A 17,882-nucleotide genomic window follows, 5' to 3' on the forward strand; every position below is an offset into this window, starting at 1 on the left:
CTACTTTTTATGAGTATTAACTTGTTAAAGGCCATGTTTAATAATAATATCTTTCTACTTTCTTTGGCTCTTTGGGAGTAGCCTAAATAGAACAACACTGCTCCACCTGAATCTGGCATTAATTCAACACTGTCTCTTCTTATTTTGTTAATAAGAAGAGAAGAAAGAGAAGAAAAAAGAGGGAAAGAGAAGGGAAGACAAAAGAAGAGAAGAAGAAAATAAAGAAAGGAAGGAGAAGAGAATGGAGAAAGAAAGAAAGCAGAAAAAGAAAGGGGAAACTCTCATTAAGATAAAATACCTTAACAGCACATACAATGTTTCATTGAGAAATATATTTAAAAAGGTCTTTGCAATTCAAAGCAAGAAGAAATGGTAACGCCATCTTTATACTGTATCCATTCCTCACATTCCCTGATTCCTAGAGTTTACAGTGCTTCCTATTGAAGATTTGACTAGCTAACTGAGTAGAAGAGAAATCAATGAAGTAGTCAAAAGGGAGATTGCAAAATATGAAAAATAATTGTATGTAATTCTGAAATTAAGCCTATCTATCTATCTTACAGATCTTAGAAATTCATTATAAAATTCTAGGATTTTACTTAATCTCTTGATTAGGACTTGGGTCAAGGACTTGTTAATAACAGCAGTTGTTGTGAATCCAAATGAAATCTATCCTAAAACACTCTTACTTTTTTTGATTTACCTTTTTTAATAAAGAGGAGATTTTATCTCTTTTCTTTTCCCTGCAGCACAAATTAGCAATTGCTGGTGCTGAGGTCCAAGATGGTAGCCAGCAAGAGACTCATGAAGAAGTCAGAAGAAATCCACAAATGTGGAATGAAAAACTTCCCCTATATTCAGGGTAAGAAAGCTAATTTATTGACTTGCCAAGGGATTATTGTACCTGACAACCCTCCATATGATAAAGAGGACTTTAGAATCGAAATAAACCTTCCAGCAGAGTACCCATTCAAACCATAGAAGATCACATTTGAAAGGAGATCTATCATCCTAACATTGATGAAAAGGGGCCAATCTTTCTGTAAGTAATTAGTACTAAAAACAGAAGCCAGCAACCACACTCAACCAAGTAATCTAGTCCCTAATGGCACTGGTGAACAACCTCTTTGTACTGACTTACTTGAAGAATGCTCTAAGGATGGTAAAAATTCTGTAAGAATGCTGAAGAGTTTACACAGAAATATGGGGGGAAATGACCTGTGGACTAAAAATGCCCGGACAGATTCCAGCGGAGGCAAGCAAAGACCCCAAGCAGTGTATTCCCACAACCTGCAAAACAGGACTCTGGAAAATTTATATGTTTTTTCACCTTGTGTTCTGCTTGTGGAGGCTATCAACTTGCTACAGTTTTCTCAATCAAAAGTGGTCTAGGTAACCTGTAAAAATAATAAAAGATTTAAGATCTTCTAAAAAAATCATTGGTGATGAATGATCTCTGCTACAGTTAGGGAGTAAAGTGGGAAATGAGCTTTACTAGGTAAACACCTGACATGATGAAGCTGATTTTCTTATGAATTATGCTAAAGGAAGAGAAATGATTAGCTTAGAACAAACATATGTCCAAAAGAGCAATAAATTTTTCTGAAAAATTGTTATGGGAAAACTCACTGCTCTTTGTCTTACAAGAGAAGGATAGAAAAGTGAGTAGAGATATTTTACAAATATTTTTACATAAGAGACATAAAGATTTAAATAGAATATATTATAATTAACATGACAAGGAAAACTAAAATAGAAACCCACACACTGCTTATCTGGTATTAATTTAAATATTTTATTTATTTATTTTTAGAGAGAGAGGGATAGAGGGAGAGAGGGAGAGAAACATTGCTGCATGAGAGATATTGCCTCACACATGCTACCAACTGGGGACCAGGCCCACAACCCAGTCATGTGGCCTGACCGGGACTTGAACCAGTGATCTTAGAGTTCACAGGTTGGCACTCAATCCACTGAGCCAACCAGTCAGGGCTGTTTGGCATTAATTAAAAAAAACAAAACAACAGAATCATTATCTTAGTCAGTTATAAAGAGCTCTACACTAATATCTGATTTTGCTACCTAATTTATCCACTAAATATCCACGTGCTTTTCAGCAAAACACATTACCTACTCTGTGTTAGTCATATATAATAATGATAAATGTTGGATTAAATGATACTTGAGATTCTATTCAATCCTAACATTTTTTTAATTTGTAAAATATTTTGTGTTTTATATATTGATATAATATTTTATTTTTAATTACAGTAAAAACTACATAACATTTTTATTTTAACTGTTAAGTGTGCAGTTCAGTAGTATTAATATTTAATGGTTGTATAGCATATCACCAGAACTTTTATATCTTGCAAAACTAAAAGCTCTATGCTCATTAAGCCACAACTCATTTCTTTTTCTTAAGCCCTGGTAACTACCATTCTAGATTTGTTTCTAGAATCTTTTCATGATTAGTTTATTTAACTTAGAATAATGTTCTCAAGGTTTGTCCATATTATAACATATGAAAGAAAGGGTTTCCATGCCTTTCAAAGTTCCAGAATGTATCCAGCCATCTTATATCAAAAATAGACATTCATTGAAAATAGAAGATACAAGGAACATTACACGTTGGACAATGATGCCTCAGTCCCCTTCAAAGTAGGCACCTTGGAACCTTACACAATTCTCCCAGTTGCCATCCGCTGCCCCATCATATTATCCTGAATCTCATAGATGGTCTGAAGTCTCTTCCCTTTCAGAGATGATTTTAGTTTTAGGAAAAGCCAGAAGTCACGGAGTGCCAAATCTGAGTTGTAGGGGGGCTGAGCCACTTGGGTGATCTGATGTTTTGCCAAAAAACTCCAAACAAGATGTGATGCATGAGCAGGCACGTTGTTACCAATCTTCAGTTGCCCATGGCTGTGGCCATTTTCATCGTATTACATCTCTCATCTGACAAAGAACACTGAGGTACTACTCCTTACTAATTGTTTGGGCTGGAAGGGAGTACTCATGATAGACAACACCTTCCCAATTAAAAATAAATAAATATAAATAAAACAGTTAACATGATCTTGATCTTGCTTCAATTTTGACACACCTTCTTGGGGCATGGAATCCAGGCAACGTCCACTGGGCCTTTGTTTCTGAATCAGAGCCATAGACCCATGATTCCTCTCTTGCTACAACCTTTTTGAGGAAATCTGGTTCAGTGGTAGTGGTTTGAATCAAGTCATTAGCAACTGCAGCACAATGTTCCTTCTACTCTGGTAACAGAAGTTGCAGTACAGATTTTGCCATGACATGTTTCATGCCAAGATCCTGCATCAAAATCTTGGACATAGGAGATTTTGGAATCCCCAGATCAACTTCTAGTTCTCTCACTACCAGTTGCCAATCTTTGTTGATTGCAGCCCATACATGCTCAATATTCTCAGGTATTCTGCTTGTTGCTGCCCTTCCAGAATGTGGATCACTTTCAACAGATTCTCAACCATCTTTGATGCTTTTGTGTCACACTTTTATTTGCCCTGCACTCATTGCATCATCTCCAAAAGTTTTCCGAATCATCCAACTAGTTTCTGTGAAGGAATGTTTGAGCCTAACACAAATTTTGATGCAGATTCATTGCTCTAATCACTCAGTCATTTTGAATGCAATGGCTGCACAGTACACATGCTCACTCAATGACATCTACTGACCCCACTGACTAGTACAGGGATGTAATCATTATTCATGCATGCACATTCCAGTCCACTCTCTTTTGCTGCCAGGTTACATCAATGTCATGCAAACCTTTCTCATTATATTAACAATGGCTGGGTTTTTTCTAGACAGACCTCATATGCCATATTTTTTTAAATTAGTTTGTTCCATTTGGTAATGGACATTTGGTTTGCTTCTTCTCTTGGCTATTGTGAATATTGCTACTATGAACATGGTTTGCAAATATTTCTTCAAGACCCTGCTCTAAATTCTTCTGGATATGTATATATATGCTCAGAAATGGGATTGCTGGATCATCTGGTAGTTCTACTTCTAATTTTTTGAGAAATTGCCATACTTTTCTTATCGTCGTCGTCGGCAGCCGTCCGTCTCGAGAGACGATGGTGTAGCTTTTTAAGAGTCTATCTGCACCGCCGAGAATGGCTGTGCAGTCCGACTCGGGAGTGACACAGTATCTGTCTCCTCCCGTGTTGAATCGACATCTTACGATGATGCTGAAGTGTCCTCTCCAGTGAAGCTGAAGCTACAGAGCCTGGGCAGGGTGATATGGAGGGTCTGCTGTTGCCCATGCAGCAGACCCCCCCTCTCTTCGCAGCTGAAGGGTCCAAGGGAAAGACGGAGTCAATACAGCTTGGCTTCAGGTGAGCCGCAGGAGTTGCCGGTGTTGACTACAACGTCAAACCGCCTTAGGGACTCCGGTTCCAGATTTTCTGTCGGGGTTTACTCCCTTAGCCTTTCCCCTGAAGAGGTATGCCGCAAGGCAGCGGAGGTTTTTTGGAATCAGAGTTTTCCTTCTCTGATGTGCCCTGACTGGAAGATCGAACCAGCGACACTTAGCTCGCAGGCCGACGCTCAATCCACTGAGCCAAACCAGCCAGGGAGAAGAACATAAGTAGTGTTTATAAAAGTGCGGAAAAGGTTAGTAAGGGAATGGGAAAGGTTAATAAGGGACTGGGAATGGTTTATAAGTGTGTGGAAAGGGTTTATAAAGCCTTAAAATATATATAAATACTAAAATAAATGTAAGGTTCCTACTTCGTGGACTTTCACCTATCGCGGGGGTGGGGGAGTGTCTAGAATGTAATATCCGCGATAAGTGAGGGAATACTGTACTTCGATCATAGAGTGTGCCTCATAAACTATTATCTTGACCTGAAAAAACCCCTTTCTCCATCATTCATAATATTCATGTTTGTATTGACTCCTGAGTTCTATATCTATTTCAAGTTTCACATAAGTTTTCTTTTCACAGATGAAGAATGTACAGGATGTCTATATAGTCTGGCATCATAGGGAAGAATATTTTATAGATTCTAGATGTTCTCAATGGCCCTATGCAAATTTGTCAGACATTACAAATACCTTGCATATTATTGGAGTAGGATCTAAAATAGCCTAACCTGGTGTATGAAAAAATATATATATAATTTAAAACACACATCAGGGAATTATAATTTCAAATGTGGAATATACCTTACAGATCAATCATTTATCAAATTTCTTATTTCCTAAACATCTCTATTAAATAGTTTTCATGTTTGGTGATAAGGAAATAAACCACTTAAAATATTTTAAATACAACAAGCCTTTCTATGATGTCTTTCTTATGTATTAATTCTCCTTTCTGGAGTTACATAAAAAAGTTTAAATTTCACTCAGTCATCACTAAAGTTTTACAAGACAGCTAGTGTACTAACTACTCATGCTCTAATAATTAGTTCTGCAATTCAATTTTGCTTTAAAATGCTATTATACAGGATTTCTTCAAGTGCTTATTGAGCTGCAGATATATCTATAGCAACTTTGTGTCTTATTTTTCAATATCACAAGGGTATGTCAGCCTCCTTGTTTCTAATGTTGTTTATCTTTCTTTGATACTATTTTTGCCAAATGTTTATTGATCTTATAAAATTCTGGCCTTTGGTTTTGTTGATCCAGCCAACTCTTTGTGTGCATTTTAGTTTCCCATTTAATTAAATTCATTTAAGCCATTTTTCATTTTTAATAATCAAACACTTAGCATTACATAGTCCTTGTATAACCTTGGCTCTATGAGCAAATTTTCCAAGTGTTTTAACAATATTGACACATTTAATCCTAATATCAGTTCTATAAAGAAGATACTATTATTATGACTTTTTAAAAAGGAGAAACTGAGATAAAGTGAGTAAAGTATCTTTCCCTATGTCTTATAGCTGGCAGGTGGCTACTCTAGAGTCCTATCTTAACCACTGTACTAGGCTGTCTCTTTTTTACCAAGTTTGGATTTTTAGTATCACGCCTAACTCTAACTTTTCTAATCAAATTCTTATTTTACTTAAAGTATTATTCCTTATTTTACAATGAGTGCAGGATGGCAATGCATTTTCATTTAAACAAGTCTGGCTATGTCCAACATTATTTAGCATAGAGCTCTTAGTGTCCTCATTCATTACTTACCTCTTTGACTCAGGAGAAATTCTGAAAGTTTTGTTTTTAATTTTGCAGTGCTTTTAATGTAATTTTTTTTTTTTTTTTGCTTTTTTGTTTCTAAAAATACGTTATGTCATTTAGAGCAGCTTTGGGGTCTATAGCAAAATTGAGGGAAGGTACAAAGATCTTCTTTATGCTTCCTGCCCCCAAACATGCATAACCTCCCCTTTTGTCAACTTTCCCCTTTATATCTGTTATAATTGATGAGCCTGGGTTGACACAACATAATTACCTAAAACTCGTGGTTTACCTTAAGGCTTACTCATGTATCTGAGGATGTAAGCAAGTGAAATACAGAATGTCAGCCATGCACAGGACTAGAAAACAAATAATCAACAATAGAGATATTAAGTTCTCCATAGATAATTTTTATTTTTAGAAACTACATATTAATAAGTTATCTGGTGTGTTAGAAAACAAAAAATTTGAGGATGTTAGTAAACAGTATTGGAAATAAAGCACATGGATCTAAACAATTTTATTTTCAAAGAAGACAACAAAAAGTACTTTTAAAAAGAAATGTGCTATAATGATATATCACTACACCTCTATCAGAATAGCTAAAATAAAAATTGTGTTGTCACAAAATGGCGGTAAAAATGCAGAGAAACTGGCGGTAAAAATGCAGAGAAACTGGATTATTGTACATTGCTATGGGTATGTACATTGGTACAGCCATTCTGGAAAACAGTTTGGTAGTTTGCTAAAACACTGAACATACAACTACTATGCAACCCAACTTTCCTAGGCATTTATCTAGATAAATAAAAGCATTCAAAGAAAAACCTGTACATGAATGTTCATAGCAGCTTTACTTGTAGCAGCAAGAAGTAAAATCAGTCTTGCTCTCCCTTCACAAGTGAATGGTTAAACAAGTGTGGTACCTATATAATGTGGAATACTACTCAGCAATAAACAAGGACAAATTATTGATGTACACAATTTGGTAAATCTACAGGGAATTATGCTGAATGAAAAAAAAAAAGCCAAATATAAAATGGCAGCATACTGTATGATTCTATTTATATAACATTTTTGAAATAAAAATATAATAATGGGTAATGGATTAGTAGTTACCAGAGGTTAGAGAAGAGGACAGTAGAGGTAGGCATAAAAGTTGAGAAATGAGTATATTTACAAAATGGCAATGTAAGGGACTCCTATGTTTTAAAATTGTTAATCATCTTAAATATGGTAATGGACCACAAGCCCATACATGTGATGAAAGTCAATAGAAAGTAATACACACATACATATACACACAAAAGAGTACAGTAATAACTGGGAAAATCTGAATAAGATAGGTAAATTATATCCAGGTCAATATATTCTTGATTAGAGTTTTGCAAATCATACATAAGATCTCTCTGTCTGTATTATTTCTTACAGCTTCATGTAATATACTATTTTTCTAATAAATATTTCAATTAAAAAATAAATAAAGGCAAAATTCACTGTCTGGTATAGCTAAATAAAGTATATTGTTATAACTGGAAAGAGTGAAAGAATGTAAATTTTGTGTGCATGTGGTAGATATAAGGGTTATATAGTTTATGTACATATAGGAAGTTGCACAATAATATATAAAACTGAGATATAATTAAAGAATATATAATTATGTTACATAGAAATATGAAAGTGAATACTACCAGTAATAATTGAAGGAATTAAAAGTACTTATTCCTGAGAAGAGAGAATCTGAAATAGTGGTAAAAGAAGGGGAAAAGAGCTATATTTAATTTTAGGCTTTGGTGTGTTATTTTTATTTTATAATTACATACACAAGTCATTGTTAGTATTAAAAGTTAATCAATTAATAAAATAAAAAGAACATGTAAACATTAAATGAAAAAGCAGGTTGAAAACCTAATGCTTTAAAGTAAATTTCTGGTTAGAACATGCATACAGATATGTAAAAATTGTTTTATTATAAATATTAACTACTGTTATCTATAAACAACTTTATTATGTTATTAATGACTATTCACTTTATAATTAAAAATTAATGACTTGAATATTAAAAATTGTTAGTTATATTTTCTTCTTTGTGAATTCCTGGTCATTTTTTGGTTCCTAGACACTCAATGTTCTAAATTTTTTTTTTATATATACATTTTTTATAGAAACAATATGCCTGTGTTATAGATAAATGTAGAACTACACAATTGTAAATAATGTATTCCTACCATGTTTGAAAATAAAATTGCCTTGAAGACAAGCAATAGTCTTCAGTATTACAGGTTTGGTCATGTTAGTCACAGTAAGTTTCAAAATATTATTCTAGTACTATCTCTGTGTCCTCATTCCTCAGCTCCAGGAAACCCGTTGAAGCTAATGAGTCAGGAATTATGTCTATTTTGCTTATCATTACATCCCCAGGAGCTATTGCCTGAAATGTATGACATTCCTAATAAATATTTATTGAATGCAATAAGTTCCTATAGATACAAGCACTGCTTCTGCCTTTACTGTCATTTTAGAAAAATCTTCCCCATTCTGACTTTATAAATATATTCATGTGTAGTTTATTTTACAATGAGTATTATTCATTTATTCATTTTACATTAACACTTTAACAAATCTAGAATTTGATTTTGGTGTAGTATTTGAGAAGTAGCCATGTACTTTTTTCCCAAAAACATATCCAGCATTTCTAGCACTACTTTTTAAAAAACCACGATATCTTCACTGATTTCACATGACAATCTTCTGGTATATAAAAATGGCATAATTCATTATTCTCAAATTTTTTAGTTATTTGCTTTCATGTTCAAGTGCCAATATCATACAGAATTAATCATTGTACTTTTATGAAATGATTTAATATAAAAATATTTCTGCTTTTTTCAATTTTAATTTACTCTATAAATATGAATAAATGTTCAGTGTCACAATCTACTTTTTGTAAAACTTTTCCCCATGGAATGCTTTCTGATCTGTATCCTATTTTATGGAATAATCATATTAGTACATCAGTGTATATTATTTTTATTAGCTATTCTATGGTGTACTTTTTACCATCTTATTTCTCTATACCTTTTAATTAGTTTGAGTGGCTTGCTTATAAAGAGTATATAGTTCCACTTGTTTTTTTCTTACTAATTCAAAGAAAAAACTTTAGCTTATAATGAAATGTAGTCTTCTAAATGTTAAAAAAATAAATAATTAATTCTCTAGTGTATTAGCAACCTACATCGCATTCTATAATTTAGAGTCATTTTATTTCTGTTACAAAAATTGTGACATCATTTTATCTTGTCTCCCAGTACTCTCTTTAACCTTTTAATATTTCTAAGGAAACTGAGAGGCATTCAGAGATTTCATCTTCAATTTCTTTCTTGGCTTTCTTGAGTGGATGTCATCCAGGCCAAGAAATTTGCATTGCTATAGAGCAACTAAGCACTCTCTAAAAATATCCTGTTTTAAAACCTTCTCTTCTACCTTGGGCTTCACATCACTTTTACCACCATTGAGTCTACTTTTCATTGTCTGGATCACCATTCACCTGAGCAGAAAAAGTTGAAAACTTGTACAATTTTTTGCTCCTATATTAGCTATAAACCAATATCATAAAGTAAACTGGGCTTTATTTTAAATATTTTGATATTATATATAATTTAAAGATCATCTTATGACCACTTAATACTTTTTCAAAAGAATTATTTTATGCTAATTTTGCTTTAAAAATTAATGCCTATTTGTTATAATTATATTTGATTATTATGCTCTCTCTTCTGTCTTTTTTTTATACATTTTAATTTTTAATATGGTGCTCTCTCTTCTGTCTTTTACACATTTTATTTCAATAACTAAACTTCAGATACCCTTACTATTTCTATTTCTTTTAGGATAATTTGTGGCTGTATCTTCAGAATTTTATTCCCTAAAGCAGTCAATTATTACCATTGATATTTTTCCTGTTAATGAATCCTATATTGCTCTATAAATGCTAAAAGCTTAATAACTGTTTGTGTTGTTATCTACTATATATATATATATATATATATATATATATATATATATATATATATACATCCTCCTTTGGAGGATGTATATTTGACTAGATTCGAGTAACCAACCTGGACAATAATAAGTTCTATGAATTCAAATAGAATCTTGTCCAGATTTTCTGTCATTTCAAATTCCCTGCCAGTCAGTTATTTCTTATTTGTTGGAATTAAGTACAGAATAGATATTTCTCTCATCATTTTCTCTAGCTTCTAAGAGATTAAATTGACAGTAAGGCTGGCCAAGTATTTACCAGACCCAACTTTTAACAGAATGAGTTTTGTGGAAGGTCTGGAAGATTAAATCCTACCTTTTTATATTGTTGTCAGTTTCTTAAACTCTGAGTTTCTGTTTTCTTGTCTATATTATGAGCAAATAATCCTTTTTTTGCTAGTGCATTTTACATATTTCAAGGTCTAAATTATCTGAAATATGTTGAAATATTTTTAAAACCTTAAAAATATGCTACAAATGTGCTGTAGATTTTATTTTAAGTACACATTTTGAAAATGTTTTTGTTTGTTCGGGTCACAAATCCTACAATATCAGAACTCTCTTTATTTCTTTTACCATATGAAACAGACCTAATAAATGATTATCAAACAAATAATTTGTTTTATCATCTGTCATATAACTAGACACACATAATTATAGCAATAATAAGTAGTTAAGTGATCAATACACTGAATTAATATAAACGATTCTTTCAGAGTTTAATGGTTATGTGTCGTGGCCCTCCGATCAGCAGGATCCACAGCATTGTGGGTGAAATGAATAAATGCACACGGCCTGCAAGAATCCTGTGAAGAAGAGGGGACAAAACTGGCCACTCTCTAAAGGAGAAAGTGCGGTTTGCCACTGCCTGAGCAGACTTTTATTAACTCTTTAGGTGAAGTACATCCAAGAAAGTTATGAATCATTGTGCCAAGTATTGCCTTATATGATTATTTTATATAACAGAGAAAAGAATGTTACACATGCATGGATGATAAAGATAACTGATCTAGCCACATCCTGTCCTTGAAAATCAGCCCAGAATAGGCCCTAAGAAACTGCTTCAAGGTTACATGCTAAACATCTATTGTTCTCAGCCCAGGGTGAGGGAGTCCTTTAGCAGAAAGCAAGCTTTTAAACTTTAATAGAAATGCAGGCCTGGTTCCCCACGGGAAAACAGGTGTGTGAAGTGAGTCCTATGTACTGTCACACTCCCAGTGGTTTTCCAAATCTGGGGCTGAGCTACGTTTGCCACCACCAAGCACCCTGGCTTCTCATAGTTATGGTGTTTGATGCAAACAATAAGTTTATCTAAAGTTGCCCACCTCCTAAACCCCAGAACCTGTGACTATGTGAGGTTATGTGGCAAAAGCAAACGAGGTTACAGATGATATTAATTTTGCTTATTCACTGAGCTTAAAATGGGGAGATTATCTGGAATTATCCAGGAGGATTTAGTGTAATCACAAGGGTCCTTAAAAATGGGAGAGGTGAATGGAAGAGTCCGAGTCCCAGTGATGGGATAGGAGGCCAACTTAACTCACTGCTGCCACTAGCTGGAAGAAGCTGGTTGAAAGGAGAAAGATGGTAATGAGCCAAGGAATGAGAGAGGACTCTGAAAACATAAAGAGGTAAAAAACTAGAGTCATTTTTAGAAACTCCAGAAGAAATACAGCCCTGATACCTCTTGGATTTTAGCCCAATGGGACCCATTTCAGATTCCTGACATCCCAAAGTGTAAGATAATTTGTATGGTTTTAAGCCACACCAAAATTGAGGCATTTTGCTTCAGCAGTCATAGATAACTGACAATCTATATTTGTTTGTATTCTCAACACTATTATAAAATAAACATGTTTATGAATAAAAGCACTTTTGACAAATACATGAATTGAAAACTATGGTGGTGGGACTGTGGAAACAGAAACAGATATTTTCCAGTGTTGTAGTCTAAGTGCATTTACTTGGTAAAGTGGCCAAATGGGAGGGGCAAAACAATAGCTGTATGTCTTTTTCCAATAAGCCAAAATTGTGGGTTCGAACTCCAGGCAGGGTACATACAAGACACAACCAATGAATGCATAAATAAATGGAATAACAAATCTCTCTCTCTCTCTTTCTCTCCTGCTCCCCCACCCTCTAAAATCAATAAATATATATATTTTTAAAACCAGATGTACAGGTTGTTACTGCTTTGCTTCAGACAGAAACTTAGTACTAGTACAGAATTCAACAATTAAAGTAGTATTTAAATAAGGTGTGATAAATTGTATGATAAACAAAATCTATAAGTCTAAGTTGATGCATAACAGAATTATCTCCTATGGTTTTTCAATGGGTTTAGGAGTTTATATCTTAGAACATTTACCAGGAAAGATTAAAATTTGCTTAGCTAAAGATGAAGTTAAAGGTGGAGTGATTTTTCCAAAGACTCAAGGATAAAAGAAAGAGTACATATTAAAAGTAACTGAAGTAAGTTTTATATGACTTAAATAATAAAGGGTAAGGTAAGAATGATCAGGATGGCACAGGGGAAATGATAATAGCTAACATTTCTTGAGAACTATGTGTCAGTGTTTTCTTTCAGGTCTTTTATATGGATTATGTCAGGTATTCCTCAGAACAACCCTAAAGATTGTTTAATAATTATAATATACTCAACAATATATTATAGTTGGTAAGACCATGGTACTGAAGCCAGATTGCTTATCAATTATAAGCTATGCAACTTTAGGGAAGTTATTTAACTTTTTTATATCTTTTATTTTTCACCTGAAAAATGGGTACAATGATAGCATATCTATTTGATTATTACATTGTGAGTATTATATGAATTAACAGCTGAACTGCACTTAGTAACTGGCCTATAGTAAGCACATATTTTAGTTTTTAATGCTATTACTTCCATTCCTACTATTTTCAGAAACTATCAGAGTGTTCCTTTTAAAATATCTCAGAAGACATTAATATTCTCCTCGAAAGCCTAGATTGGTTTCCCAGCTCATGCAGAGTGAGAACCAAATTCTGGTCTATCAAAACACACCTCAACTTTTACCACTCTCTACTTCTTCCCAAACTCCACAAGAGCTTCAGACCACCTCTTTGTTTATCAAAGATTTCACTTCAGAATATTTACCCTAACTCTTCTTCCTAACAAAAAAACTCTTCCTACTTATAACTTTCACTTTTATTTCTTTAAAGTTTTCTGTGACAGAATTTTTAATGACCACTTTATATCAAACAACAAGGCCTCTTTAAGTAAAAGAAATTCAGTTGGACACACATACAACTTTATGACCTATACCAATGATTTTCAACCTAAAGCCCTAGCTCTTCAATGAGCTTTATCTTTCAACTTAAGCAACCAGAGAGCAGGACAATATATATGAAGTAAACAACAGAGCCTGTGATCTCTAAAAAAAAATGGAAATAGTGAAATGTAGACTAAGATTGCCATTGCTCTCTGCCAGAAGCAATTTCCAAATTAACAGGCAGAAAGAAGAATGCAATCTAAATTGCATACATTTTCTAAGTTCAGGAAACAGAGGTCAGGTTTTGAGGCATTAAATGGCTGGAAGAAGAGAGGAAGCATAGCAAAGAGGAAGGAGCTGCACAAAGAAAGAAATCCCATAGATTTGTGCAGGGGTAATCTTCAGTTTTCGCAGTGCATGGCTAGGATGAAACTCTATTCATTTGGGCAAAACAGACCAGAGAGTCATAAGCTTAAAAATTCTCAGAATTAATACTGGATAGGAGACTGAGTTTTAACCAGCCAGTTATCACGGGTTGAGTCAGTAGTATCCCCAGAAGAAACATTCCTTAATATTAGAACTAAGCTCTTTATGAAGTGGAGAATACTTTAGATCACTTTAACAATTTTAACCTGACTATAAAGCATTAAACTAATGCACTTGTAACTTAACTTCCTGTCGCAACAGAAAAACAGCACTCATGAAGTGAAGACAAGAAGATCCAAACCACTGACAACACATTATCTATAATATCTGTATTAGTCTCCTTGACTGCCATAACAAAATTTCACAGACCAACAGGCTTAAAAAACAAGCATTTATTTTCTCACAGTTCTTGAGGCTAGACGTTGGTGATCAAGTCACCAGAAAATTTTATTTCTGATGATTACTCTCTTCCTGGTGTATAGATGGAAGCTTTCTTGCCAGGTCTTCACATAGCTTTGTCTCTGTGTGTATAAAAAAAGCAAGAAAAAGCCCTGGCTTCTGTGGCACAGTGGATTGAGTGTTGGCCTGTGAACAAAGTGTTGCTGGTTCAATTCCCAGTCAGGTTACATGCCTAAGTTGCACACCAGGTCCCCAGTTTGGAGACACGTGAGAGGCAACCACACATCGATGTTTCTCTCCCTCTCTTTCTCCTTTCCCTTCTCGTTAAAATCAAATAAATAAAACAAAATAAAATAATAAAATTAAAAAAAAAACAAGGAAAAAATATGTTGATGTCTCTTCTTATGCTACCATCCTTTTGAATTGTGGCCCCACCCTTATGAATCATTTAACCTTAATTACATCTTTAGAGACCTCATTCCCAAACACCATCACATTGAGCAGCAATATTTCAACATACAAATTTTGAAGGGACACAATTTGGTCCATAAAAATATCCAACATCTAAGCAACCATGACAAAATCATCCTTCGACAAACAGCCAGAGAGGAATTTAATCTCTCAGTCCAGCAACTTGTGAGGAACTGAACCTTGCCAACAACCAAGCATGTGAGCTTTGAAGTGTGTCTTTTCACAGTCAAGCCTTAAGGTGACAAGATCCCTAGACAACACCTTGATTTCATCTAAGAGGAAGACATTAAAGCAGTGGATTGACTAGCTGTATCCAGCTCATGACCTATATAAACTGTAAGAATATAAATGTGTTGCCTGAATAAATTACATTTTGGGAAATTACAAGAAAAATTACAAGAAATTAAAAGGGAATGGCCTCCTCTCTTGTGCTCCTTTTTGATCACTCCCATGCAAGGGATCTCTTACTTTATAAACAAATGTCATTTCTTTTTATACTTTTATATTTTATTTAAATGGATTATGCAGTGTGTATATTTAGTTTGTGTTTGGCTTATTATATTCAAATTGTATTTAGAATATATATCCTTAATGATTCATAAAGCCCATTTGTCCTCACTGGTGTGTAATTATCTGTTCTGTATATAGGATATAAATTATTTATTGATTTTACTTTTAATGGCACTTTGAGCAGTGATCAGTGTTTTTGGACCTTGCAAATGGTGCAGCTATGAACATTCTAATACAATCATTTGATGAACAGGTATTATTCATTTCTTATAGGCATATTCTTAGGACAGCAATTTCTGGGATACAAAATATGCATTTACCTTCACTATATATAGTAAAAGTGGTTTGTAAAGTTTATGGATACATGTAATAGATGTTTTGTAGTCTAAGAAGCTAATTTTATTATAGAGAAAACTGAGACTTATTGTGTTTAAATATTCAAAATATTTTAATAAATTGGATGTGTGTATATATATATATATATATATATATACACACACACACACACACACATGTGGTGCCATGTAACCCAGCAAGTGCACTTTCCAGCATTGACCCCAGGAAGATGGCCACATATGTTCACATAAAAACCTGTACAAGAATATGTATAGCAGCTTTATTTAAAACATTTCAAACAGGTATTCTTTAAAGGGGAGTGGCTAAACTCTGTGTGGTATATCCACACCATGGGATACTACTCAAAAGGAATAAACTAGTGATACAATCTGGATGAGTCTCAGGGAATGATGTTGAGTGAAACAAAAGCTGGCCCCATAAAACTACATACTGCATAATTCCATTTATTTAATATTCCTGAAATTACAAAATCATAGAAATAAAGAAAAAATATTGTAGTCACCAGGGTTTAAGGGCTGGGTAAGATAGGCAAAAAAGAGGCTGTGGTCATTAAAGGACAATGAAAAGAATCCTGGTAGTGATGCAAATGTCCTGGGCCTTGCTTCCAGCAATGTCATCACTCTGGTTGTGATACTGTACATTTTGTGAGATGACATCATTAGAGGAAACTAGATAAAGGGTACCCAGGGTATCTGCACTGTTTTTTTGACTGCATGTGAAAGTATAATATCTCCAACCAAAAATTCGATTTAAGAAATGCATATGGGTCCCAGCACTTAGCATTCTGATTAGAGGAAAATAGGGTTCAGCTTCAATAAATGAATGGGCAATCAGAACCATGTTGCAAACCACATAACCACAGTTACCAGGGAGAAGATTTACATAATTTCTTCATTTTTAATTTGCCCTTTCAAAAATTTGTGTAAGACTATTCTTTAAATAATATCAGGTTTAAGAAAATAACTGAAAGAACTCAGAGGCAAAGCTATATTTTAAGCAACAGAGATTAGAAATCTTTCAAGAATAGGAAAATAATCTGTATGAAAAAATACCATAAAATGTATTTTACTTTAGGAGCGACCCCTCCTACACCATTCTCCCTCTTTACACCACCTCCAACCCAACCACTGGGAAAAAGAACAGTTGAAAATAAATTCTGGAAGTTTCAGTGTACATTGAATTTCAAACTACTTTATATTTTGTTTAAAAACATTACAGACATTTTTATATTTATTTGGTAATTTATTATACATTTATTATTTACTATAATACCAGTATTTTAAATTTTTTTTTTCTCAAAAATTCTTAACTATTTTGAGGGAGGATGCTATGGGCTTTGCTGTAAGTGTTTCAAAGCACATGTCCCTTCCTTAGAATCATATTTTTTAAGTGCATGAAACAAGATTTATAGAATTACATAAGGTAATCAGTTTCATTGGAATGTATTTAACAAATTATTATAAAAACAAAATTATGACATAGTAAATTATGTGCTTTTTATTAATGCATTATTTATAAATTAAGTTTATTAACTACCATGATTTTATTAGTGATGAGACTAAACAGTATTTGTGGTATCTATAACAATTTCAGTGTGATGTGAAATTAAGATTTCCATTGGTAAATAGGTGGTGCTAACAATACTGTTGTGTGTTTTCTATATACATTATATTTAAGAAGTCTTAGTTTTAGGCAAAGTTAGTGTATGTATAAGTATGGCGCTCTCTTCGTCCGATCTATGTTGATAAGGATGAATAGAATGTAGCATGCACTCAAGATATTACAATAAAAATAAGATCTGGGGCTCTAATGTAAAACATGGTGACTATAGTGATAACACTGTATTGCATAACTAAAATTAGTTAAGAGAAGAGACCTTAAATGTTTAGAGAGAGAGAAAGCGACAACTATGTGAGGTGATGGAGGTGTTAACTAGAGGGGGAGAATCCTTTTACAATGTATACATATATCAAGTCACCAGGATATATATACACTTTGAATATTTTACCATTTTATATGTCAATCATACCTCAATAAAGCTGAATTTTTATAGATGTACACACATGTGTATGTGTATGTACATATGTATTTATGCATATGTAATACATACACATATAAAAGCTCTCAAAACAGAAACCCTTTCCCTATTTCACTAGTCAAATTTAACCAGAACCAGAAGATTCTAAAAGAGAATTGGCCACATCAAGTGTACAGGAAACTGAAGTATTTCCAAAGTCTTTTATGTATGGTGCAGGAAACAAAAAT

The 17,882-nt window shown here is 33.6% G+C and overlaps 1 pseudogene; it reads left to right on the plus strand.

Annotated features, from left to right (window-relative positions):
- The first annotated feature begins 783 nt into the window (after positions 1 to 783).
- Positions 784 to 1,229, plus strand: LOC150022348 (ubiquitin-conjugating enzyme E2 L3 pseudogene; annotated as a pseudogene).
- Positions 1,230 to 17,882: the final 16,653 nt, after the last annotated feature.

Source organism: Furipterus horrens, unplaced genomic scaffold, assembly GCF_987537825.1.
Source record: "Furipterus horrens unplaced genomic scaffold, mFurHor1.1.pri manual_scaffold_1, whole genome shotgun sequence".
NCBI lineage: Eukaryota > Metazoa > Chordata > Mammalia > Chiroptera > Furipteridae > Furipterus > Furipterus horrens.